The 26,205-nt window shown below is 38.3% G+C and overlaps 1 long non-coding RNA gene across 1 annotated transcript in view; it reads left to right on the top strand.

Moving 5' to 3' along the window:
- LOC140603047 (uncharacterized) overlaps window positions 1–26,205 on the top strand; it is a 246,415-nt gene that overhangs the window by 136,321 nt on the left and 83,889 nt on the right. The gene's annotated exons all lie outside the window — the stretch shown is intronic.

Raw genomic sequence — 26,205 nt, 5'->3', positions numbered from 1 at the left:
TATTTCTTCTTTCTTGGCATTCAGCATCTTTAGCAGTAGCTACATCTCCTTCATGGCTCTGACTTCAACAGGACAACCTCTTCCTCCATGACCCTAGCTCCTGCTGGGCAGCCTCCACCATGTTAGGATTTATGCTCAAAGGCCCCAGCTTTTGGGTTCAGGCAGCACTGTATGCTCCTTTTGTCCCTTTATCCCCAAGGTGGTTTTAGCTTACTGCTGTTGCTAATCTCTGAGTTGTCTTACTGCCCCATTTGGCTTCTTTCTTTCACCTGTGTAATCCATGTCTTGTATTAAATCCTCCACTGGTGACACCTAGGGTGATTTCTGTCTCCCCGGCTGGTCCCTGATTGGCAACATATATCAAAGAGCGCCACCACATGACATCAAAGCCTCTCTAGGCTTAATATACAAATGAAGTAAAAGAGAAGAACCCAAGCTTGATGCAAGATTAACATGCTAGAGAGGGCCAGCCCTACCCCTGTAGTGCAGCATAAACAGAGGGACAAGTTTATAATAGAATTACTATCTTTTCCATTGTTAATGAGATATAATTGACATAAGACATTGCCTGAGACTTTAAATGTACAACATAATGCTTGGATGTAAGGATATATTGTGAAATGAGTATCACCATAATTAGAGTTAATGTTGATCACTTACCATAGTTCCAAAAATATTTTTTTCTTGTGATGAGAATTATTTGTTAAAGAATCCTTTTAGATAAGTTTTGACCTTTATTTGAATAATATAGGTATCTTAAATTAGTCATTATGTGCTTTTTACTTAAGCATAAAAATGTTGAAATTACCTAAAGAACTTAGATACAAGTTGCAGTTAAGAGAATAAATGCTGAACTCTTGCCATTTTCTTAGCTCTTTTAGAGACCTTGGGAGTTTTAATTAGTTATTTATCTGTCACTTGTATTTTATTCCGAATGTCCCTAGAGATGATGCCTGTGTGTATTTCAAGAGAACTGTGAAAATGCCCACATAAATATTATCGTAGTAGTCAATTATTTTGGAAATGTCAGTTCGAAATACACCATTAGATTTTGTGCAGTTGGTAATCCTCAGTATGGGAACTCTTCAAAGAATTTATATTTTTAGGTTTTCAAAACATTACCATAATGCTTAAAGTAGTATAATACATAATTATATTGTCATAATGTTTAATATAACATAGTGCATCCAATTATTAAATAGAGCAGATAAAAATGTAGAGACATAGAATTTTGTTACAGTTGACATCATCTTCTCTCAACCCCACTGTATAGCTTTCATTTTTAGTAATCTCTGTAGCTATTTTATAAATGAATCAGTTTATATAACATGTATTTTTATTAACAAGAAGAAAACCCAAGTATTATGTTCCTCCACATTCAAGTTGTGCATTTCTTATAACTAGCATCTTACTATTATTATACAGGGGCCTGGAAATTTAAAAAAATAATTAAACTCAACTTAGATGTGCACATGAATATAGCTTAGAACAAGATTCTTCGAGAGTCACCACTTTTTTTATGTGACTAGAGTCATGGTAGTAGAGCAGCTAATTGAAATTCTAGCTCTAGGGAAAGCCATTAAGGTTAACATACTTCTTGAGGGGAAAAAATGTTCTTGAGGCAAGGGAATGCTTCCTTGGAAATCTCATATAGTATTTTTAAAGGATCTTGGTGTTAGTACTTTTTACTTGGTTGTCTGTAGAACATCAGCTCATTTTCTTTAATATTGCTTTGAATGTGATGCCTTTTTATGTTTCCTTGTTCTGTTTTCCTTAGAAATGTTGTGTCTGTATGTACGTTTAGATCAGACAAACAGACTTGTGCCTCTTAAGGAAACACTGCTGAGAGGACAAAGTCCATACAACAAGCAAAACCAGGCATATGCAGATAAGAACTTCCATAGTTTTCTTTTCTTTACATGACTTTACTTTTCTTGATTAAGGACCCTTTGGTAATGCACCTTATGAAGTTAATCATTATGTTTTTCATGTATTACTATGAGTGGACTTTCCTACCTCCCAAGAATTTTACTTTTTTGTGAATTTCTTTGCAATTGTACCACTCTCTTACATTTTACTTTCACAAAACACAGTCAGTGGAATCCAAACTGACAAATTTCTTTCTTTCTTTCTTTCTTTTTAAGATTTTATTTATTTATTCATGAGACACACACACACACAGAGAGAGAGAGAGAGAGAGAGAGAACGAGATAGGCAGAGGGAGAAGCAGACTCCCTGTCGGAAACCCGATGTGGGACTCAATCCCAGGACCCTAGGATCATGACCTGAGCCAAAGGCAGATGCTCAACCACTGAGCCACCCAGGTGCCCCTAACTGCCAAATTTCTGAATCCCAGAGTCCTAAATGTGATGGTATGGGTCTACTTAGCAACAGAATTTAGAATCTGATGCTTTTTCAGTTAATCCCACTAAGTCAAACCATCTGGTGTTCCCCCATTACCCTATACTTCAAAAAAAAAAATATATATATATATCCATTATATATGTATTTAAAGATTTTACTTATTTATTTGAGAGCAAGAGAGAGAAAACAAGTTGGGGGAGAGGCAGAGGGAGAGAGAGATGCAGAATCCCCGCTGACTCAGGGCTCCATCCCAGAACCCCAGATCACGATCTGAGCTGAAGTTAGACACTTAATCAACTGAGCCACCGAGAAGCCCCCAAACCCATAATATTTTCTTTTAAAATTAAGTAAAAGGGATCCCTGGGTGGCGCAGTGGTTTGGCGCCTGCCTTTGGCCCAGGGCGCCATCCTGGAGACCCGGGATCGAATCCCACGTCGGGCTCCCGGTGCATGGAGCCTGCTTCTCCCTCTGCCTGTGTCTCTGCCTCTCTCTCTCTCTGTGACTATCATAAATAAATAAAAAAATAAATAAATAAAATAAAATTAAGTAAAGAAAAAATAGCATTTCAATTAGATATAAAGATTACCAAAGTCACGGCAAAATCTTGTGTCCTCTTTCATCGTTGTTACCCATATTTTTTCACATGTCTCGTTTTGGTATTTTAAATTGAACATACTGAAATTGTAGCAAGTTCTTCCTCTGAACATTGCTCTATGCACTCCCTCTAGTGATACCACCATGTATAAACATTATTTCTGTGTGTGAGAGATAGAATTTCCCCAGGGGCCCACAAAACATTTAATGAAGTGTGAAGCACAAACATTTCATTACAACATATTGTGTACTTTTGCCTTTAATAACTACATTCTTCATCCAAGAAGTCTCAATAGCTTTCAAAACTGAATTACAGTAGTATTATTTTTCCCAGAATATAGTTTTTCCATGACAGAAACAGCACTTTCCTAAACTATTGTATTTATTAGCAACCTGTTGCCCTTCGACACTAGTGCCATTTTCATCGACCCTGATCGAGTGTGTATCATTTAAACTTCCTTTAAAAATTATTAAAATAGTTTTATGTTATTGGATTCTTTTATCTTAACTGTACACAACCACTCCTGGAAATGATGCACAGAAAAAGAAAGTGGGAAGTTGTTGAACATTACATTTAGTGGAGAATTACATTCTCCATTGCAAAAGTGCAAGCATTTAATTGAAGAGTTTAAAGGTAGTGGGGAGATCTTTCCTTCAACTGGGCACAAAGGAAGCAGTTAAACTCTGAATTCCTGCATTTTCCTCTTCCACACTTTGGTCCACTCTGCAGAAACTCTCCCATCTCCTGCTCTCATCTCTTCCTCCGCAAGGCAGCCTCCCACTGGCTCTTTTAAGGATTGATTTATTTATTTTAGAGAGAGAGGGAGAGAGAGAGGGAATGTTGAATGGGGGGAGGGGCAGAGGGAAAGAATCTCAAGCAGACTCCCTGCTGAGCACAGAGCCTGAAGCAGGGCTTGATCTCACTGCCCATGGGATCATGACCTGAGCCAAAACCAAGAGTTGGAAGTCCAACCAACTCAGCCATCCAGGTGCCCCCCACCTGCCCACTAGCTGTTTTAGACACATCAGGGAATTTGGGAAGCAATTTACTCTAGTGGTCTTGTGCTAGTTAATAGAAACCATCATTGTCCAACTCCGTAACTCTAAATGGACATTTTAAAACAACCTTAAATGTTCACAGTATGCATGTATCTGCGTACTGTATCCCAGATGCCAGCTTTTTAACCAAACCAAAACAACAAAAACAGATCATACAAGAAGCTGTGGCACATAAGGAGAAAGCTGGTCCTTTGTAATGGGTGCATTCTTCATTTCAACTGACTTAGGGCTCCTCAGATGGTGTGTTATGTAATGTGACAGCTCTCTCTTTTCTTTAGAATCATAGCTGCAGCTCACTGCCTCCAGATGACTGGTTTCTAGCGATAGTCTCTTCAGTCAGAGTCATGGGAAAATTAAAAGGGAAATTATGAAGATGATGGAGTTTTAAGTAGTTTGGGAAAATGGCATATTTGTGCAAGCAGATATAAAGCTAGCTTCCTTTCTCCCAGAATCTTTTTTTTTTTTTACAGTGAATGACCATAGAGCTTGTAAAAACAGCTACCTTAACTCTCTCTCCCTGCCCTTCCCTACAAAATGGTACTTCACTAAGCAAAAAAAAAAAAAAAAAAAAAAAAAAAAATTGTGGTTTCTTGAAATATTGTATCTGTGTTCATTAAATTGGGAACTTTTTGCCCACCATTATTTCCAGTAGGTGATACCAGAAGCTACTTTTGAATCCCTTAATAATTCTGGTGTTGCATGATGGCCTGTCACTAAAATTTGTTGATAGCCATGGAGCTGGGGACAGCAATATTCAATGGTACATATTATCAATATATAAAATACTTCACCGTGGTCAGTGATGACCTTCATGGTTTTATTGTTGTTATTTAAATGCTGTTTAGCATTGTTGACTTTTAATTTACTTTTAAGTTATCATGTCTAAATGATCATTAATATATTTATGTCTAAATGATCATTAATATAAAACATTATATTAATATATTAATATAAAACAATATAAAACATTATTTTGCTTTCTTTGATTTTTTTTTGGGGGGGAAGGTAACCTGTTAATAATGTTATCAAGATCTGTGTTTCTAACCTGCAAATGAAGTTAAATTGGCACTTGAGAAAGTTCTCTCAAGTAGATTATTTTTAATAAGAGAAATAAGACAAGTTGTTTCAGTGATTTATGAATCTGTGAGATATGCATATCATCAGTTGCTTAAGGTTTGATTCTTGGACTATAAACTTTCTGAGAAAACACCAATCTTTTTTTTTTTTTATTTGGGGTGAAAATGAACAAATTGCAATATTACTTGCAGTGCAAGGACATCCAAGCCATTTTTCATTAGTGGTGAAAGAAAAAGCAGGCAGCTAGTGGTTAAAATCCTCTTTCTCTGACACCTGCTTCTTTCATACTGTTTAGTAACTTAAGGAACTTAATTTAGAGGATGGTAGTTTGGTGGTTTAAATAAAAGAGTTCTGAAAAGGTAACATCAAAGTTCATACCAGCTCCAGTTCCCCTTCCTAACTCTCCTTTACCTCGCATACTATCCATGCGGTATGCATTCACCCATGCATTCATTTGTTTGACACATAGTCATTGAGCACTGCCTATAGGCAAATGGAAAATACAAAGATGATCAGACATGACTTATGCACTTAGTCTTCCTACCAAATGCAGTAGATACTGTAGACTGGATCAATCCACTCTGACCCACTCTGTCATGCCTTTCTGGATTGCAAAGCCTGGGCATCTAGAAATAACATTTCTCAGATTCCCTTGTAGCTACAATTCCATGTAGGCACTATGTTTCACTAAACAAATGTACCCACATAAGACTGAAAATAGAAGTACCAACTTGAGCTTTGGGTCACTGTAGGGGGACTGAATGTGGTGGAAGCATTGGGTTTTCCAAAGGCATCTGAGATTTTAGACTTTATTTTTTGTCCCTGGAGTTGTAGGTGCTGTGAATGGAGGCAGTAGAAATGGAATCTTTGGGCAATCAATTCTCTTGATGAAGTTAAATGGTTCTCTGGGTTGCATTGTTACTAGATATGAATGACTTAAGTTTGATTCCATAGCCCTCCCAGTAATTCTACAAATTATGTAATAACCTGTAATAAGTCCCATTTTTGGTAAGCTAGCTGGAGTAGATTCTGTTGTCTGTATCAAAGTACCCTGACCTTTACACCATACAATTGGCAGATATTGTGGGCACAAATTGGTGTAATATCCAGTAAACAATAATTAGTGTGATAGGAAGGTGAAAGTAAGTTTTCATGGAGGATGGGAGGAAAAGGTATTATTTCTTACTGGGGTGTTCAGAGAGAGAGAGAGAGAGCTATTGATAGTTGGAAGGGCTTTGAAAGATGGATAAAGCAAACATCTGGAATGGGGAAAGGAGCACATCAGATGAAGAAGGAGCATAGAAAAAGAGGTAAGAATAGGAGCAGGGGTAGAACACAGAAGCATAATAAGTAAAATGAGGTATGATGAGATATGGTATTAGAAAGATAAATAGGAAATGATGAGATGCTGAAATTTGTGTGAAGGATGGAAGAGAATCACTGATTGATTTGTTCATTTAACAAGTGTTTCTTGAAACCCTATCCTGTGCCAGGCATTGTGCCAGACAGGACTCTACCTCATTATGATGAATTTAGTGACAAAGTGAAGAATAACTTTTAGTGATGAGAGCACTGAAGACAGGGAGCCAAGAGGCTTTTACCGAAGTCTAATGAGTGATAATGAGCAGAGACAATAGGAATAGAGTTCACTATACTTTTTACTGCCAACTTCTACATTTGTCCATTTTAGTTGTACAGCACAATTTTTTACTTACTATATTAATTTTAAAATTCTAATGTATGAATGTGCACGTACTTGATGACTTGTGGTTTGCATATAATTTCATGTATGCATGGCTTATCACCTTTTGTGAGACCACAGGTTCTCAGTGAGTGATTGATTCTCTGCTATTTTAGGCATATAGTAGACATTTAATAAAAATCTTAATAGAAACCTTCAAATCTGTAGAAATTATCAGAGAATGCTTTGACCCAATAAAAGCCAGATATTAGCACAGTCATCCGGCTTTTGTGATGCAAGGATGATTACCTTAATTTTCCGGTCTTGCTTGCAGTTGGAAGACCTGGGCTCTCTGAGAACCTCTGCGTGTCCTTTGTGGGATGGCTTAGGGTGGGTGAAGATGGTTGGGATTAGCCACTCCCCACTGGTCCGAAGTTCCTAGATCATCCAGTTATCACAGCGTGCCATTCTGTACCATGGTGAACAACACCCTGACTCCTTTACTGGTCAAAATATGAGTGCCAGCCTTGGGGTAGAGCAGGTTTGCTGATGGGCTAGAGCCACAGAGAGGGTTTATGAGGGAAATATCTTCCAATTGGTTATTAGGAAATCATGCTCCTAATAGTGTCTATGAGCACCCAACCCCTTTGATCTTTCCCCAGTAATTTCTCTGTCAGATCCAGCTTCCCAACATGCTGCTTTATCCTATTCTCTTTTTTGGTTCTCTTTCAGTCTCCTTTCTCTCCATTCTATTCCCATCTCCAATCCTCATTAACTGTAAATGGAACAATCCAGCTATTTGTTGGTTTATTTATTTATTTATTTATTTATTTATTTATTTATTTATTTATTTATTTTTCAGCTATTTGTTGGTTTATTGTTCTCTCCTCTCCTCCAGACCATTTTCTTGAATTACGTGAAGACCTAACTTCTTTACTCAAGGCCACTTTCTATCTTGGAATTTTTCTGAAGAGGGAAACTCTTGTGTTATCTGCTAATGTATATTCACTCTACTACACAAATAGTGACAAATAGCATGTGTTCCAAGTGATTCCACTCAGAGGAGGAGTGGTATTCCTGTCAGGAAAAAAATAGGTGAAATTGGCAGTATAAATTGATGTCAGTTAATGAAAACTCATACAGACAGAATTAAAATTGCAATTTTTAAAATGTGTTAAACTCTTAAGTTCAGTTCCCTGTTTTAAAAAAAGGAGTAATTATTATTATATTTTTCTTTCTTTTTTAAAAATTTTGTCTAATACTGCAAAAATTGAACCTAATTTACTAGTAACTTTCACCAGGGCAATACTGGAATATGACTTTTATTTATTTTTTGAACAACTTTCTTATTTATTTATTTATTCATTTATTTACTTACTTATTTGAGAGAGAAAAAGGGAGACAAGGCAGGGGGAGGGGCAGAGGAGGAGGAAAGACTTTCAAGCAGACTCTGTGCTGAGTGGGGAGCCTGACACAGGGCTGGATCTCACGACCCTGAGATTATGACCTGAGCTGAAATCAAAAGTTGGACGCCTAACCAACTGAGCCATGCACTGAAATATCACTTTTATTTTATTTTATTTAAGATTTTTTATGTATTTAGTTGAGAGAGAAAGATGGCACAAGCAGGAGGTGGCAAAGGCAGAGGGAGAAGCAGACTCCCTGCTGATCAGGAAGCCCAATGCAGGGCTCGATCCCAGGACCCTGGGACCATGACCTGAGCCAACTGATTGAGCTACCCAGGTGCCCCTGAAATATCACTTTTAAAAGAATTGTTATACTCAATAAATACATTTATTTTAATGCCTTTGGAATCTTAAGTTCCAAGTATTTTGCTATGGATCAACCGAAACTTTTGAAAAACTATATATAGAGAGTTATATATACAGTTGTAGTTTTACTTGTATATAGTATAAATACTTATATATAGTTATACACATAGCCATATATTTTGAATATTTGTGTATATTCTAAAATCCTCCCCAAACACACTATTTTAATATATTAGATGGTTTAAAATAAACAAAAACTTTATCCTCATCTGTGAGCCAGACATATATTGCCTGGGCTATGAAATCACAAATCAATTAACAAAGGTGTCAGAGGCTTCCAAAGCAAAGGAAAGCATTCAGTTAAGCCAGAAAAGTCCTTTCCTCTGTCTTATCGATCTTCTGTGGCTAGTTCACATTGATACTCCACAAAACCTGAAAAGAGGACATCAGACAATGCCAACCAAACAATTCTTTAACCTACCCATTGGCTCCAAACATCCTGCTTTGCCTCGTGAACAAACAACCCTTAGGCATCTTTCATATTTTGGGCTAAATTTGGGCTGTCAGTGAGGGCATGTGACCCATCTCAATTCACTTCTCTGCACATATGCAATACCTTCAGCTCAAAATTCTCACTATTTTGGATAATTTAATAATCATTCATTTTCAGGCACATATGTGAGTGCCTAGAAAGGGAAATTGTCTCCATCGTCCCTATCTTGAAGAATACAACATTGTAAAGAATTTTTAATGAATTGGTATGTGCAATATGAATTTTATCTTCACATTGTGTGCAGGTGTGTGTGTATAGTTTTATGCATATTGTACTTCTGTATGTATGGCTGTAGAAAATAATTCTTAAACATCCTTCTATACAATTTCTTCATGGGAATCTGACAATAGCTCTGTCAGTTTCACTCAGATAGCTATATATTTTGATAAGAAGCAATGACAACCTGAGCTTTATAAAGGAAATCTTGAGAGATCATCATTGTAAAAAGAAATTGCTACATTGATATATTTCATGCTCCAGCATTGAAAAAATAATGTTTTAATTGCTCTTTCCTGGCTTTCCTTTTTGTCATTGATGCCTTACAGGATTTCGGAGGGTCTTCATTACTTTCGGCATTGTTTTTTGGCAAGGTACAAACGGGTTGCAAACAAATCAGTAGAATGAACATTGCAGTGGCCTTTCTTTCTTTCTTTCTTTCTTTCTTTCTTTCTTTCTTTATTTTTTATTGGTGTTCAATTTACTAACATACCGAATAATCCCCAGTGCCCGTCACCCATTCACTCCCACCCCCCGCCCTCCTCCCCTTCTACCACTCCTAGTTCGTTTCCCAGAGTTAGCAGTCTTTACGTTCTGTCTCCCTTTCTGATATTTCCCACACATTTCTTCTCCCTTCCCTTATATTCCCTTTCACTATTATTTATATTCCCCAAATGAATGAGAACATATAATGTTTGTCCTTCTCCTACTGACTTACTTCACTCAGCATAATACCCTCCAGTTCCATCCACGTTGAAGCAAATGGTGGGTATTTGTCTGCAGTGGCCTTTCTAACCCAAAACTCAAGTAGTTGAATTATTTCTTCTGTCACTGTAAGTGATCCAAAAATGATTGTGTAACTTTCCATACACAGGATACATGCCCACAGAGTTCAGTCCTACCGTTCTCTACTGAAACATACCAGGACCAGAGCAGGGTGCAAACATCAACCAGCCCCAATTAACCTAGTGTGAGGAGCCACCCTGTAATAAGGTTTCAAGTGAAGTGATTGAAAAGATTTTTTTCCTTTAGCATAAACTTGAAAGGAAGGGCAGAAATGGGCAAAGGCCAACCACCATGACTTAGCTCTATCAAGAAGCTCCAAAGCAAGAGAGAACAGCCCAGACAGTTTTAGCACCTTTGGTTTTCAGAACGCAGTTGGATGTTATGTCAACATCAAGGAACTGACAGAATGAAGCTAACTGGTGTGAAAAAAAATCCATGCCACTCCTTCTGAAGAAGCTTCTAAATACCAGTTGTCTAAACCTATTGATAAGCATGGATGCATTATTAATGAAGCCAGCAGCCTGCCCAGTGCTACTCAGATGGTTCAAGCATTTAGTAGGAAATATTTCTATGAAGTTTTGCACAAAATAATGACAGTGTCTGTCTTAAATGAAACAAATGTCTGTTGCAAGCTCTGGGGAGGCTGGGAGTACACAGCTGCTTTCTAGAGAAAGGCAGAGGGGCACCACCTGCTGAAGACAGGCAGGCAGGCACGCAGTGGCCCACTGAATATTGACTGCTTAATAATTCAGGACAACAGGAACCCTGGCTCTTCAGACATGGCACCATCCCTTCATCTTGGCTTTTCATCACCCTAATGAGCTACTTGAAGACTTAGATGCTAAAATGTCTTCTAGCAATTCTCAACAGACTGGGGTACCCACTAAAGGGGCTATTTTCTCATTTCATCTCTCTTTCTTCCACTTTTTTTCTCCTCCTCTCTCCCTCTTGCCTTCTCTTTCTTCATTTTTTCCATCCTTCCATTTATGTCGTAAGAATACTAGGTAAAAATACTAAGGTAGAAAGAAGCTCAAACTTAGAATCACTTTCTCAAAAAAAAAAAAAAAAAAAAGAATCACTTTCTCCATAAACTCCTGATCTATTAAAAGGACAAAAAAACGATACTTCATGTATCGTGGTCTGATTAGACTCCTCCGAGAAACCTTTGAAGAATACTGTGTACTCACAGGGGCTTTACCTGGAGATTTCCAAAGTGAAGCTTGCAGATGAATCCAGCTTTCCTATCATGTCATGCAGAAGGAGGTAAAATCTTGGGCCCAGTGGAACAATTCCAGCCAACTGGCGGCCCTTAGGTTGCCACATGTGAAGGCTGATTCTTGTGACTCATACAAATCATAACTGCAGGACAGGATTCAAGGTTTAATTGGCCCCACAAAACAAAAAGGTTGGCAAAGTGAAGTTTTTATTTATTAGGTAAATATTTACCAATTTGCCAAAATATTCATTTACCAATTTCTTTGGTGTTTTCCCCCATTTGTTTAAAAAGGTTTTATTGAACCCCATAACATGTCAGGCATGAGTTTCAGTTCTGGGGACACAGCAGTGATCAAGACTAACCCCTGCTGTCATGAGGTTAACACTGTCTTTGGGCATTTACATATAACAAACTAATGTTCAACATAGTACTGGAAGTCCTAGCCTCAGCAATCAGACAACAAAAAGACATTAAAGGCATTCAAATTGGCAAAGAAGAAGTCAAACTCTCCCTCTTCGCCGATGACATGATACTCTACATAGAAAACCCAAAAGTCTCCACCCCAAGATTGCTAGAACTCATACAGCAATTCGGTAGCGTGGCAGGATACAAAATCAATGCCCAGAAATCAGTGGCATTTCTATACACTAACAATGAGACTGAAGAAAGAGAAATTAAGGAGTCAATCCCATTTACAATTGCACCCAAAAGCATAAGATACCTAGGAATAAACCTCACCAAAGATGTAAAGGATCTATACCCTCAAAACTATAGAACACTTCTGAAAGAAATTGAGGAAGACACAAAGAGATGGAAAAATATTCCATGCTCATGGATTGGCAGAATTAATATTGTGAAAATGTCAATGTTACCCAGGGCAATATACACGTTTAATGCAATCCCTATCAAAATACCATGGACTTTCTTCAGAGAGTTAGAACAAATTATTTTAAGATTTGTGTGGAATCAGAAAAGACCCCGAATAGCCAGGGGAATTTTAAAAAAGAAAACCATATCTGGGGGCATCACAATGCCAGATTTCAGGTTGTACTACAAAGCTGTGGTCATCAAGACAGTGTGGTACTGGCACAAAAACAGACACATAGATCAGTGGAACAGAATAGAGAATCCAGAAGTGGACCCTGAACTTTATGAGCAACTAATATTCGATAAAGGAGGAAAGACTATCCATTGGAAGAAAGACAGTCTCTTCAATAAATGGTGCTGGGAAAATTGGACATCCACATGCAGAAGAATGAAACTAGACCACTCTCTTTCACCATACACAAAGATAAACTCAAAATGGATGAAAGATCTAAATGTGAGACAAGATTCCATCAAAATCCTAGAGAAGAACACAGGCAACACCCTTTTTGAACTCGGCCATAGTAACTTCTTGCAAGATACATCCACGAAGGCAAAAGAAACAAAAGCAAAAATGAACTAACTCTTGGGACTTCATCAAGATAAGAAGCTTTTGCACAGCAAAGGATACAGTCAACAAAACTCAAAGACAACCTACAGAATGGGAGAAGATATTTGCAAATGACATATCAGATAAAGGGCTAGTTTCCAAGATCTATAAAGAACTTATTAAACTCAACACCAAAGAAACAAACAATCCAATCATGAAATGGGCAAAAGACATGAACAGAAATCTCCCAGAGGAAGACATAGACATGGCCAACACGCACATGAGAAAATGCTCTGCATCGCTTGCCATCAGGGAAATACAAATCAAAACCACAATGAGATACCACCTCACACCCGTGAGAATGGGGAAAATTAACAAGGCAGGAAACAACAAATGTTGGAGAGGATGTGGAGAAAAGGGAACCCTCATACACTGTTGGTGGGAATGTGAACTGGTGCAGCCACTCTGGAAAACTGTGTGGAGGTTCCTCAAACAGTTAAAAATATACCTGCCCTACGACCCAGCAATTGCACCGTTGGGGATTTACCCCAAAGATACAAATGCAATGAAACGCCGGGACACCTGCACCCCGATGTTTATAGCAGCAATGGCCACGATAGCCAAACTGTGGAAGGAGCCTCGGTGTCCAACGAAAGATGAATGGATAAAGAAGATGTGGTTTATGTATACAATGGAATATTACTCAGCTATTAGAAATGACAAATACCCACCATTTGCTTCAACGTGGATGGAACTGGAGGGTATTATGCTGAGTGAAGTAAGTCAGTCGGAGAAGGACAAACATTATATGTTCTCATTCATTTGGGGAATATAAATAATAGTGAAAGGGAATATAAGGGAAGGGAGAAGAAATGTGTGGGAAATATCAAAAAGGGAGACAGAACGTAAAGACTGCTAACTCTGGGAAACGAACTAGGGGTGGTAGAAGGGGAGGAGGGCGGGGGGTGGGAGTGAATGGGTGACGGGCACTGGGGGTTATTCTGTATGTTAGTAAATTGAACACCAATAAAAAATAAATTAAAAAAAAAAAACAAACTAATGAACCGATACTTAAAAGCAGTAATTGCCGATTGTGTTAAGTGCTTTGGAGGATTTGATAGGGTGTCATGGGGAGAGTACTGAAGTTGGGAAAGGAGACTCCTGCAGACCAGAGTTGTGAGGACAGTCTTGTGAGGTAGCATTTCACCTGAGAAGAGACCTGAAAGTGAGAAGCAGCCAGTCAATGAAATAAGTCAGATATAATGCTTTCCATGAAGGAGGAAAGCAATTATAGGGGATTCCTCAGTGTCCCGGGCCCTACCATTAAGTTCTGTTGGTTGAGGCATAGTGTGTCCACAGGAGAGGGCATGAGATAAGGTCAGAAATGTATATCTTCAAATAAATATGTTATTTGAGGAGTACAATATGTAGCTTTTCCAATATCCATTCTTCCCTCATTCCTCACTAAGAGTGGTGATTTTATCCCAAACTGTAATGTTGCTAGATAAAAGATACCTTTCCTGGCATTTTTTTGCATATTGGTTTTGTTTTGTTTTAACTGGTAGGGGTGGTCATTGAGATATAGGCAGAAGACATTAAGATGTTGGGTAGATTTCTGGGAAATCTCTTTAAGGGAATCAATGCAGCTGGGAGACATGATCTCTTGCCCTTCCTTCCTTTTTTTTTTTTTTTTTTTTTTTTGGTTGTTAGGCTAGGACTCAAGCAGCCACATCAGGCCATGTGTCAATCTTAAGAATAAAAGCCGTGAGTAAGAATGGTGCACAAATCCGGACAAAGCAGAGTCCCCATTGACTAGGGTGCCTCCATATTAGCCTGAGTGCCTGGTCCCCAACTTTTTCCATATGGGAGAAAAAGAAACCTCTACCTTTTCCCAGCCAAATCAATTTAGATTTTCTGTTTTATGCAGCTCAACATGACTCTTTCAAAAACACCATATCTGGTGTTACTTTAGATTTTATCTTTTAAGATTCAAATGCTAGTTATTGAAAGGGAATACATATGAAATAGTTTACTGGGAAAGGAGACATAGCTAAGATTTTTTTTAAAAAATAGAGGTATTTTGAGAGGGAATTTCCCATTACTAAAAATGTTCTTCAAAAATATTTTCAGAGATGATTCATATATACATTTTTCATCCTTTTTAACATTTAAAATGAGACAACTTGAAAGATCTTACAAGTAGAGAAATGAAAACCTCAAAATGTCCAAAAACCCAAGAGGGAATTTGTCAATTCTGAAGCACCACTCTTTCGAGTTTAATGTATCATCATTACTTGTTATACCTACCCTTTTGAGTGGGAATTAAAGTAGGTCAGTTATTCACATTTACTTTTTACCAATAATTCCAAAAATTAGTTGTATAAAATTGTTTTTGAAAATCAATGGATGTTCTTGGCTCTGTCTTCCTTCTGTTAATATTAAGCACCATGTCCCTTTTGGGACTCATGAATTCATGTTGTCATATCTGAGACATCATCCTATTTATATTCTTATGAAATCACTCACCTTAGAAGGAAGAGGCCATTGGCAGACTGGCTTTCCATTTTCATCTGGATAAAAGTAAAAGTGCAAAGGAGGAAACATGATTGTTTTCCTTAAATTACCATTGTTTGCCAAATAGGCACTTTAATTATTTTACAGTTAACTCGCTTATTGTTAAGGTCTAATAGCAAAACAAATAGCAATGATTTTAGAGATTTTAATAAAAATTCTGATAGAGAAAACCATTGACTTATTTACTAATTTTCTTTAATAAGTGGAATTATCCTTCTCTAGTAAGTTATACAATTTATTTGATAAAAGGAGGTCAAAAAAGTTTTAAAGGAAGGTATCAATAAAATATTTAAAAATTGAAAAACCCATTCTAAGAGAAATACCCCAAACAGTCAGAGGTATGGTTGTGAAGATGACAGACCTGTATACAACTAAGCTTGGTGCAAACTTCATACTATAAACAAAATGGTGCTGAAACTCAAGGGTAAGTTAATTCTAATAGGAGAATCAAAGAGGGCTTCTGGGATAAGGTGGCATTTGAGTGGAAAAGACAAGAAAGATTTTGAAGGTCTGCAGATTGTGAGGAAGGCGTTTTACACAGAGAAGAGAGCATGAGCAGAAACCCAGGGGTGCGGATATGTTTGGTAAACTTGGGAGAGCAAGGAGGGTTAGATTCTAGGAAGAAAGAAATGGAGAGTGGATGTGGTGTGGGATAGTGCAGGACTCTTGTTCTTCAAAGCCACATCTCATGAAGAATAAAAGAGTAAAACAAATGGCTAAATGAGTGACAATTAGAGAAGGTAGAGTGAAAGAGGAAATAGGATACTGGGAGAGAAAACAGCCAAAGTTGGACCCTGCTTAGACAGGCTGCCAGGCATTTCAGTGACATTGAAACTGAGACGTAAGACGAGTCATGTTACATTTGGAAAAGAGCACTTCAGGCAGAGGCAGCAGGATGTGGTGTGTTTAAGGGCCTGCCAGTGTGTCTAGGAGTAGTTGAGTGTATGAAAGGGAGTAGTAGGAGGTAAGGTAGGAAGGGTACGTAGGAATCAGATCATCTCCAGCCTTCTGTGACATGTAAGTAACTTGGATTTTATTCTGAGTGCACAGAGAAATCATGGAAAAGATTTAAGCAGGGAAACGGCATGACTTGGTTTATGACTTATTAGATCATTAACTGACACATGGAGAACAGATTGGAGAGGAGGAAAAGAGACTGAGAGGCCATTGCAGGAATCCAAGTGAGATATGGAGGTGGTTTAGTCTGAGAGGTGAGGGATGGGGTGCAGTGGATTTGAGAGATACGTAGGAGGTAGAATCAAAAGGATTCATTATTAGACTGGATGTTGGGTCAGGACAGTGGAGAGGGAGCAATCACATACAACTCTAAAGTCTCATAACTAAAGTTTTAGTGAGATCCCTACAGTTGCCACATTCAGAAAGAGGTTATAAAAGAAGTTGTAATTCTCTAGAGTTTTCAAGATTCCTATTCAACTTACAGATTATAGAACAATATAAATAGGTAGCGATTCTGTTATCAAAGTCAGACCTATTTAAATCATAATCTCACCTCTCAAGGACCCACCGCTCTATAAAGAATTTAATTTTTGAATAAATTATTCTTCCTTAAAATCTGAAAGTGGATGACTTAAAATAAATATAATACTCTGTGGTAATTGTAGGTTAATTTTTGGATTTTTTTTTGCAATACTTCTGAAAGTATTTCAATTACATTTTCTTGTTGATTTGGACAGTTTATAGCTTAATCTCTTTTTTTTCTAGTGTTAATGATGAAATATTCATCCTCCGTGATGAATGGAGGTAGTAGACAGATTCAGCTGAATAACTGAATACCTCAAAACTAATTTTAAGCTTTTAATTACTGTTCCCATGAAGACTCTGACCAGATTGTTAGGGCACAGGGCAAAGAAGACAGATTCCTTACACTCCTCAGTTTGCACTTGATTTGGTGAAATGATGCTTTGAACCATCCCAAAAGGAGTAGAAAAGAAGCCATGTTGTTTGAATGCCATGAGGTCGCCTATATAACTGATTACTGGCTAAACTCTATTTTTAAGTAGTCTATATATTGGCACCTTATACGTGACATAGTTTTAAATATCTAAGAAGCCATATATATATATTTTTTTGGTTCCAAATTTCAAAACAAAAGTTTTCAGAGCTCAAGTAAATAAGAGGATCAATGATATTTTTCTTGACTACTGCTGTTCCACCACATAGAAAGAAGAATTCCTTTTTGAAAGATGTATTTTTAAGTGCCTTTCAAAGAAGTTTGGATTTGGGCTCCTGGTGGTGCCTAGAAAGTGAAATGAACCATAAATGAGACACATCAAAAGTAACTTACAAAGAATTTTTTTAATATTAAAGTGATGAATCAGAGCTCAAATTAACAAGTAAAGGAGTCTGCCTATAATGAAAATCTTTTTCCAACATAACACTTCATTATAAAGGGAGTTTTTCTATAATAGAAGCAAGTGTAATTACATTTTTATATATAATTAGGACATTATTATCATTTCACCATATCAAAGTTCATTATGAGACATCTCCGATACATTTTTCATAGAGCAAAAATAAAAAGAGAACAGGAGTCCTTCAATTAGACTCATATAAGGACATCCACAGAGACTGAGGGAAGCTGATCAAACAGCTTACTTCGCCCAAAAGGGACCAGGTGGAACCCACGTTGCTTTTATGACAGAGAAGTTGCTTTTCTTTTTGTATCCTGCATAATTTCCAATTACAGTTGTTCACCCTGTCCTATTCCACCACAAGAAATTAAAGGTGCAACACACTCAGCTGGAACCTCCAACATTTCAAGCTGCTGTCCCTCAGCTCCGGGATGTATACCTGCCTCAGTAGAGGTCTCATCCTGCCGGACACACACCTGTCACACTGGGGAGGGTCTACAAACTGCTCTGTCGCACCAGTTTTATAAAAAAAATACCCGTGGTACCCTTCTTCCCCTGCCCCCCTCCCCATCTTGTAATGTCTTTGGAAGATACTTAAGTAGCTTCTACAGCATAAAGAAGTGACATGTTAGTAACACATATAAAACAGATTATATAACATGAACAATCTGCCATGTGTTGGGATTTGTGTGTGTGCAAATACATTTGGACTTGTTCATCTATTAACATGTTCACAGCCAATGAAAAGCAGATGCATCTTATGCATGATTTTACAGTGGAGGTTGCTTCTGGTGCAGTGGAAAGGATGATAGCATGATTTCAGAACCTCTTAGTACTCCAAACTCAGAATTTCAGAATTTCTTTTTTTCAGCTTTTCAGCTTTGGAACCCTCACTAAGCAGTGCCTCACTAAGCATTGCCTCACTTAGCCTCTGCTCTACCTGCAGGATGTGTGGGATGTGTCAGAGCAGGGATTCCTTTAGACCCGAAATGAGATTACTGGAAGGTCGGCAGTGGTAACTGAGCTGAGCATCCTCCTTGTACATATGCACCCAACCGACAGGAAACAGACGCACAACCCAAGTCCCCCACTCCCCACCTTTCTGCTCCACCATATATGGATGGTATTGATCGTGTTTCTCTACAGTTTCCACAGTTCCCAACAAGAAATTTTCTAAAAAGCTGAGTGATCTCTACTGCACTAAATAACTTACTTTTATTTGAGGATGTGTGTGTGTTTTATGGTATACCATCCCCCTTTTTTTGGGACAGCAGTTTGGTGTGAACCGCTATAAGTAAGCAAATAAAATACATGTAAACGGTCTCCAAAAAGATGATTTAGAGGATGCTTCAAGACCTTCAGGTTTATAATCTTACATACCAATTATTATTATAATACATAAATATGATAACTAAGTGGGTTTTATAATTAATAGGATTTATATAAATAGGCAATCTATATATGGCAGCTTTACCTGGGCTGTATAGATCTTTTATTCTACGTGTTTTGGGCTCTTTCATTGCATATTATTTCTCATAATATCCCCATAGATACTTACCAAGATGTTAAAGAAGATTTCCAAAGAATCAGATCATTTATGGCACAGATGGATTTGAAATAATACTTTTATCACTTAAACCAACCACACTGCTTCTCAAAATAGTGATAACTCATTGATATCAAAATTGTAATTACCTTGTTTGACTATTCACTTGTATAGTTGTAAATATGGTTGTTTAGACAGAGAATCCTGTTTAAAAATAACAGGATTGTTATTTTTTGTTATTATATACATAACAATTGTTCTATATTGTATAGCGTATATTTAATATAAATATAACATATATAATATATAGCTGTATAACAGTAACAATTGTTATTGTTATAATTGTCTCCCTAATCTCTTAAACCAAATTTAGTGATCAGTAACTTTTTCCTGTACTTATGTTTCTGCCTATAATCCTTCCATGTTTCTGTTTGTATCATCGCTTTTTTATGGATTAAGTCTTTCTGAAAAACAGCAGCCAATATTTCTATACTGAGGTGGACCTTCTGCTTATCCATTTAGACTATTCATAAGATTTAGTTGTAAATGTTAGAATTTTCTATGAGAAATTATTTCTTAGAATCAGATACTTTTTTACATTAAAATGATAAATATTAAGATGATAGTAAAATTAGAATGACAGGTACTGTTTGTGACTCTTTAAGAGGGAAAATCTGTTAAAATGCCTTCTCATTTTTTGCTTTCTAAATTTAAAATCTCTAAGTTAGCACAGAGATGTGTCACATTTCCTTTCATTAACCTAAAAAAACAAAATCGTCTACCAGGTACTTTATTTAAATATTGCACATTAAAAGTCTACAAACTACCTGCTTTTCTTTTAGCTAAAACAAAATTCAGCCTATTGAAAACAAGCAATGGAAGGGTGAGCAAATCAAGTATCAGATTAATTTTATTTAACTTTGATCACGTAACTCTTGACATATCTTACAGTAAATAAATGCTTTGACAAAAAGTGAATACATTTATATTGTGGACAACACTACTGTCCAGGCGTTGCTGAGGCTGGCAGCCCAAGTTTTGAGGCTGTCTCAAATGAAATCAGCCTATCCGTGAGGTGCATCTGCACCAATTCATGTGTGTTTGGTTGTAATTGGTTTTGCATGCTCTGATTTTTTAAGAGTCACGGGCTGTCTATGCATTCACATGTATATATTTACATATGTTTCTTCCATTTGTAGATCCTTTGAGGGAAGGAAACCTATTTGCTATTTTATTTATACCTCTTTAAGGTACCTGTTAAAGAGCTTTGCCTACCATAGGTCTTCAGTAAATATTATTGATTCGTTTCCTAACTGCTGATCACCCTTACATTTTTTTTCCTTCCATGGTACTGCTATCTCCCAAATAAGCTGAAAACTCCTTTCTTTTCAGAATACATGAGTACTGATAGGGAAGACTGGACCTGAAGGAGTGTAATGTATTATAATGTCCCCACTGCATTTGTGATAAATACATTCTAAGGTTCCAGATGTCTTCCTAAGGAAATGTCAAGTATGTGCTTCTTATTTACAGCAGAAGCATCTTTTCACAAATCAAAGAAAGTACAGGTTTTTTCACTTTGCTTTTGGGCTACAGGGCTGGGTGAAGCACCTCTTTTAGCCTATCAAAGGACTGATCACACGTTCAGAGTCTGAAGTTATGCGGATTCATATTTAATTATGTTAGCCAATTATTTTGCTACACTCACAGAAGGGGAAGGATGGTGACATAGAAGAGAATTCCCAGATCACATAAAGTATTGCTATCCCTCCTAGCCATCTCTCCCATACTATCTACATATTCCTGTATCCTTTTTTTTTTTTTAATGAAACTTTCATCTCTGAAAAGAATAGCATTAAAATAAAGTGCTACAAAAGGAAGCTGTGTTTGGTATGGAGCAACATGCTGGAAGTGCTTGCAATTGAGAAGTGCATCTTTTTGCTTCTCCAGAGGGAAACATGCTTGATCTCATTGTGTTTACAGTTAAAAACTCTAGACATGTTTTTACAACTTTGACTCCGAATTGGACTGATTTATTATACTTGAGAATGGGAACTCTGCTCTTTTTAACTTTTAGCTCCTCAAGGTTAATATTGATAATTATTTTTCACAAAGAATGTGTGTATTATGTTTGTGCTTCATTCAATACAAGGTGGCTATTATTAGGGCAATATTCAAGGTGAAATTAAAAGAGGGCTTTGCAACACTTAATGGAGTGACTAATTCTCAAGCTAATGTGCTATTTTCTTGTGCAAGAAAATAGAAGTTTTATGAGTGATAAAATTAAGTGTCTAAATTTATTCTCTTTATTAGTATTTCTGGCCTGGGGTGAGGGGCAATTTATTAAAGACTGAAATATTGTTTTAAGGTTTCACTTGTGGTTTTCATATGTATTAAGATAGAATGGATCCTGTCATAAGTCTCCAAGTGAACCTCTTCACTTTACACTTCTGTAGAAAATCAGGCAGACAGTGGTAAACTATGGTTCATAGGAGCAGACCTTTTCATTTGATTGTGCAAAGGTTTATACTTAATATTTTTCTTCCATGACATCTGTCCTTAAAAAGCTTTCTCTTGAGTCCTCTCCATCGGCCTGTCTGTGCTGTGCAGTCCTGCAGCTGCCCATTCGCTCACACCTGCACGTACGCTTTCTTTCAGTTAGATGCTTGCAGACTGACCACGATGCCACTAGCCGCTCCTGCGGAGCTCTCACCCTGGCGGTGAAGCTCACAGAAGAGCATGAGCACTAGGATAAGGCTCTCATTATTTCAAAAGCAGCCCGTGCTTGCTTTTCCTGAATCCTCCTCCAGGAGAGTGCTGTGTGAGGGAGCCTTGCCTCGGTCTGAGACGCTTCAGCAGCAGTATTTCGGGTTGACAGCCAGCCTTCTCCAAGAGAAGATGCAGCCCCAGCTCTGACGCCCCACGATGCATCGCAGTGGCAGCTTGGACAGCTGTCATGGCCAGCTCGGCTCTTGTCTTCTCTGACCTCTTTTGACCTCATTTCATCCATAAGTAATGCCTGAAGTTTCATCCAGTGGTTGATGCTTCCACTTTGATAATGTAATTATTAGGGTCCCCCAGTCAACCAGTTGGCCAGATGAGCATGAAGCCCAATCTCTTCCAGAAGCCCTTGGCGCCTGACAGATGGTTGCATCAGTCGTGTTTAAGACCCAGTGTGTGCCTGTTGCCTTTTAGGCCCCTTTAAACGTACCGCCGAGTAGAGTGTGAGAGGGAAGGTCCAAACAGCAAGACCGGATATGATGCTCAAAAACAACTGAGAAGAAATAAAGAGAAGATAGTATAAAAGGACACGATGCAGATTTGGGGGGTGGGGTGGATGTGTTTGGGGCATTGTCCATGAAACTAATCCCAGCAATATCTTTTTCCGTTCATTCTGATCCTTTTACCTTAAATCTAGGATCCCATTCTCCCCTCCTGCACTTAGATGTGATTAAGAAAAAGTCTCCCTCAAATCAGACACAACTCTGAGATTTCAGGTGCCACTCACCCCTCCGCTGGTGTCCCTGGGCAGGGTACCACTGCTCAACTGTCCCTGTCAGTCATATTTACCTACGGCCTCCTTAGTAACATTAGCAGAAGACAATAGACCTCTTCTCTTGTAGCATCGGGAACTTGCCACCTCCAAAACAGTGCCAGGTCTGGATAGCTAGTCCCTGAAGCAAATCTGCCATGTAGCCACAAAGCCATGCTGAGTGTGTCACTTCAGGAGGCCAAGATATCAACATTATAGACCACTGAACCTAAATATCATATACTTAGTCTTATTTCCACAAAGGGTTGATGAGCACTCATTTCTAAATAATTGCACTAGAGAGTAGCTTTTTTATTATTTATAATGAACTGGTGACTTCTCAAAATGAAAAAAGTAAAAGTGATCTTTACATTCTTTTAACTATTTTAAACAAATACAATGCTTTTTTGCAATCCGTGAGGCCGACAGGTAGATTGCACTCTTCAGCTTTGTCTCTCATTCATTCATTCAAGAAAACATGAAGTGTGTATTATCTTCAGTGGTCGATTCAGGTGCAGTAAAAAGTACCGCTGTGCATAAAGGCCTGGCTGCTATCTGCTCACCGAACTCACTGTGTAAGACAGAAGAAGAATGATCTTTCTTTTGTGTATCTTATAAGATCATTATGAACTGAGTTCCCTTTCCCCAGAAAGAAGCCTGGGATTCCCAGCCAGTTATTCTCAGCACGTGTCAGATTAAATAGTACCGAGGGGTAGGGTAATGAATGAGGCGGCCACTGGCAGAGTTTTCGCTGAAGCTCAGTCCTGCTAGAATCCCTCCAAGTATCTCTTGAATCTGGGGTCTTTTCCTCAGGTGGAAATTATTGTCCCAATATGGAGAACCCTAAGTTATCTCCTTGCACCAGTCTCTTCTGGAGGGGCTAATGTCACTTCCTTATAGCTCTCAGAGTATCATAAAAAGGATGTCAGGTTGTGTTACTCTTCCCCTTTGCTGGAAACTTCCAGTTGGCTGCTTATTGCCTGTAACATAGAGACTGAATACCTTAGTTTAAAGATATTTATTTATTTATTTATTTATTTATTTATTTATTTATTTGAGACACAGAGACATAGGCAGAGACAGAAGCAGGCTCCCTGCAAGGAGCCTGATGTGGGATTTGAAACAAGTCCCGGGATCAGGCCCTGAGCTGAAGACAGACGCTCAACCACTGAGCCACCCAGGCATCCCTGAGCACCTTAGTTTAGCATGTGAGTCCTTGTAGGGTATGCTTCAAACCTACTTCCCAGTCTCATCACCTGTCATTCTGTACCCACTGCCACTCACACACATGCCGCCTGAACTCTGGCATTGTCACCATTTCCCAGTGCTGCTGCTCATCCATGACTCCAGGCCTCAACACATGCCATTCATCACCTTTGTCCAGCTGGTAAGCTTCTCCTCACACATTAAAGATGCAGACCCCAGATGGAGTCTTGCTACATTTGGCCTGGCAGACAGTGCTATTCCTTCCTAAGAGATCCCGCAGTACTTTTTCATTCCTTTAAAAGATGTTATTTTAAATTTTGTGCTTACACATGCCCTCTGCAAGATCTGATGAGATCTTGGAGGAAAGGAGTGTGTCTCACCATTCTCATATCCTAGGGACCCAGCAAAGCCCTTGGCACAGAGTGGTATGCTAATAAATGTCACTTGGATGTATGGATACATGAAAGAGAAATTGATGGTGCCTGCTCCGAGGGCTTGTATCATTACTGCCCCCATTTATTCATGGTTTAAAAGAGCTAAATGAAAGAGTCATTCCATGGATGTTTCCATAGCGAGTACAGGGCCACCTCTGGCACACATCATATTCAATATCCGGAAGAAGAAGCTACTGGGGCTTTGAATATAGCTATAAAAAGCAAAGTTCAGTATATAGGCAGATTAGTTCCTAAGCACAGAAGCTTGGTTCATCACTTCTCCCAGCTGCCCCATTATTAGTAGTTGGGTCAGGCTTATTTGGATGGAGCCACTGGCAGTCTTTCTTTTACCCATTGTTATTTTCTTCTCGCTTCGAAGAAGTACGGCCTCACTTGTTTGAGTGATTGTTGCTCTGCGGTGCCAGGATGTTTTAGAACAATGTTATGATGCCTGGTTGTACCTACCACCACCGAGACAAGCCCAGAAGTTAAATTATGAAGCAAACGTAAGCTTTGAAGACATTTTTATTTAATCTGTATTCCCCTGTTTCATCTGTACATCCATCCAGCACAATCTGCATCATTATTAGCCACATCAACTTGCTAAAAAAAGAGAGAGAGAGAGAGTAAAAAGTAAGACATCTGTGTTATAGCATTAATATATTCAAAGGTTTTTACTTTCATCTTGCAGGCATTAACAGTGTGTAAATGCAATGTAAGCGCAACTTACAACAGCACTAAGTTAGCAGAAGAAAAATGTGCTTGGGAGCCTCGGAAAGAAGGAGGGCTTGCCAGGATAAAAAAAAAAGAAGAAGGAAAAGGAAAGGAAAGAAAGAAAGAAAGGATATGTCTGCGTGGAGAGGACAACCAGGTTGGGAATTATGTAAAAAGTGGAGGTTTATCTATAGAGTATTTTGCCTATTGCTCTTCCATAGCTTTATTTCGAATTGCTAGCACAATTTCTAAGGCACTGAGGCAACCCTGAAGCAGTGTGCTGAAGGTGTGTTTGTGCTGCTATGCCCTCTGGCTTGGCTGCCAGCCTATTCCCTTAGATCAGAGCCAGAAGGCAGACTGTTTTCGAATACCGATCACCTCACCCGGACCTAATCCTTTGAGTTCTCTTTGGCATCTATTCCTTCTGCCAGTTTCCTCTTCTGTTCCTCTCTTTTCTTCTGAAGTTGACAACAAAGACATCCTCAGGGCCCTCCTTGATGTAAGACCACTCTTGATGTTATTACAGTGTGGTTTTTTTTTTTTTTTTGGTACCCTAAAGTTGTGCTACTTTTATATTCAGCTAGCACAATATTTGCACACCAGAAGATAAAGAAAATGTGAATATGTTATACAGAGCGATCGTTTCTTTTTAATTTGTACCCCTCATTGTTTTTTGATGTAAACCCTTTCCTTTCCCTGTCACTCATCTACATACCTGATCAAGAACCTGAAGGTCTTTCTTTATAGACGATGCTACTTCTATACCTTAAATTGGCCTGACCTGCCACTTTTAATTTTAAAAATATGGCTCTATGAGATATGGATGAATATGGAATTTCTGTGAAACACAAAACTTTTGAACGGTTCCTGTCCTCTGTGATAGTGAGTTTTAAAAGGGAAATCTCCAAAGAGCTAATTAGTAGACAAGTAGAGCTCAGCCTGAACAAAGCTGAAAAGATTGCAGATAACTAAAAGGACCTGGCCATAGCTGACAAAAATCAAAGCCCTGACAGAGAGCTGGCGGTAACCTTGGGCTGCTAACTGACAGGGACAATAAAAAAAAGCCCTTCTGAACCTGGCAGAGAGTGACAGCCC

Source organism: Canis lupus, chromosome 13 (genome assembly GCF_048164855.1).
Source record: "Canis lupus baileyi chromosome 13, mCanLup2.hap1, whole genome shotgun sequence".
In the NCBI taxonomy this organism is placed as follows: Eukaryota; Metazoa; Chordata; class Mammalia; order Carnivora; family Canidae; genus Canis; species Canis lupus.
Note: the sequence above shows the minus strand (reverse complement) of the source record. Positions and strands in the feature narration are given on the sequence as shown.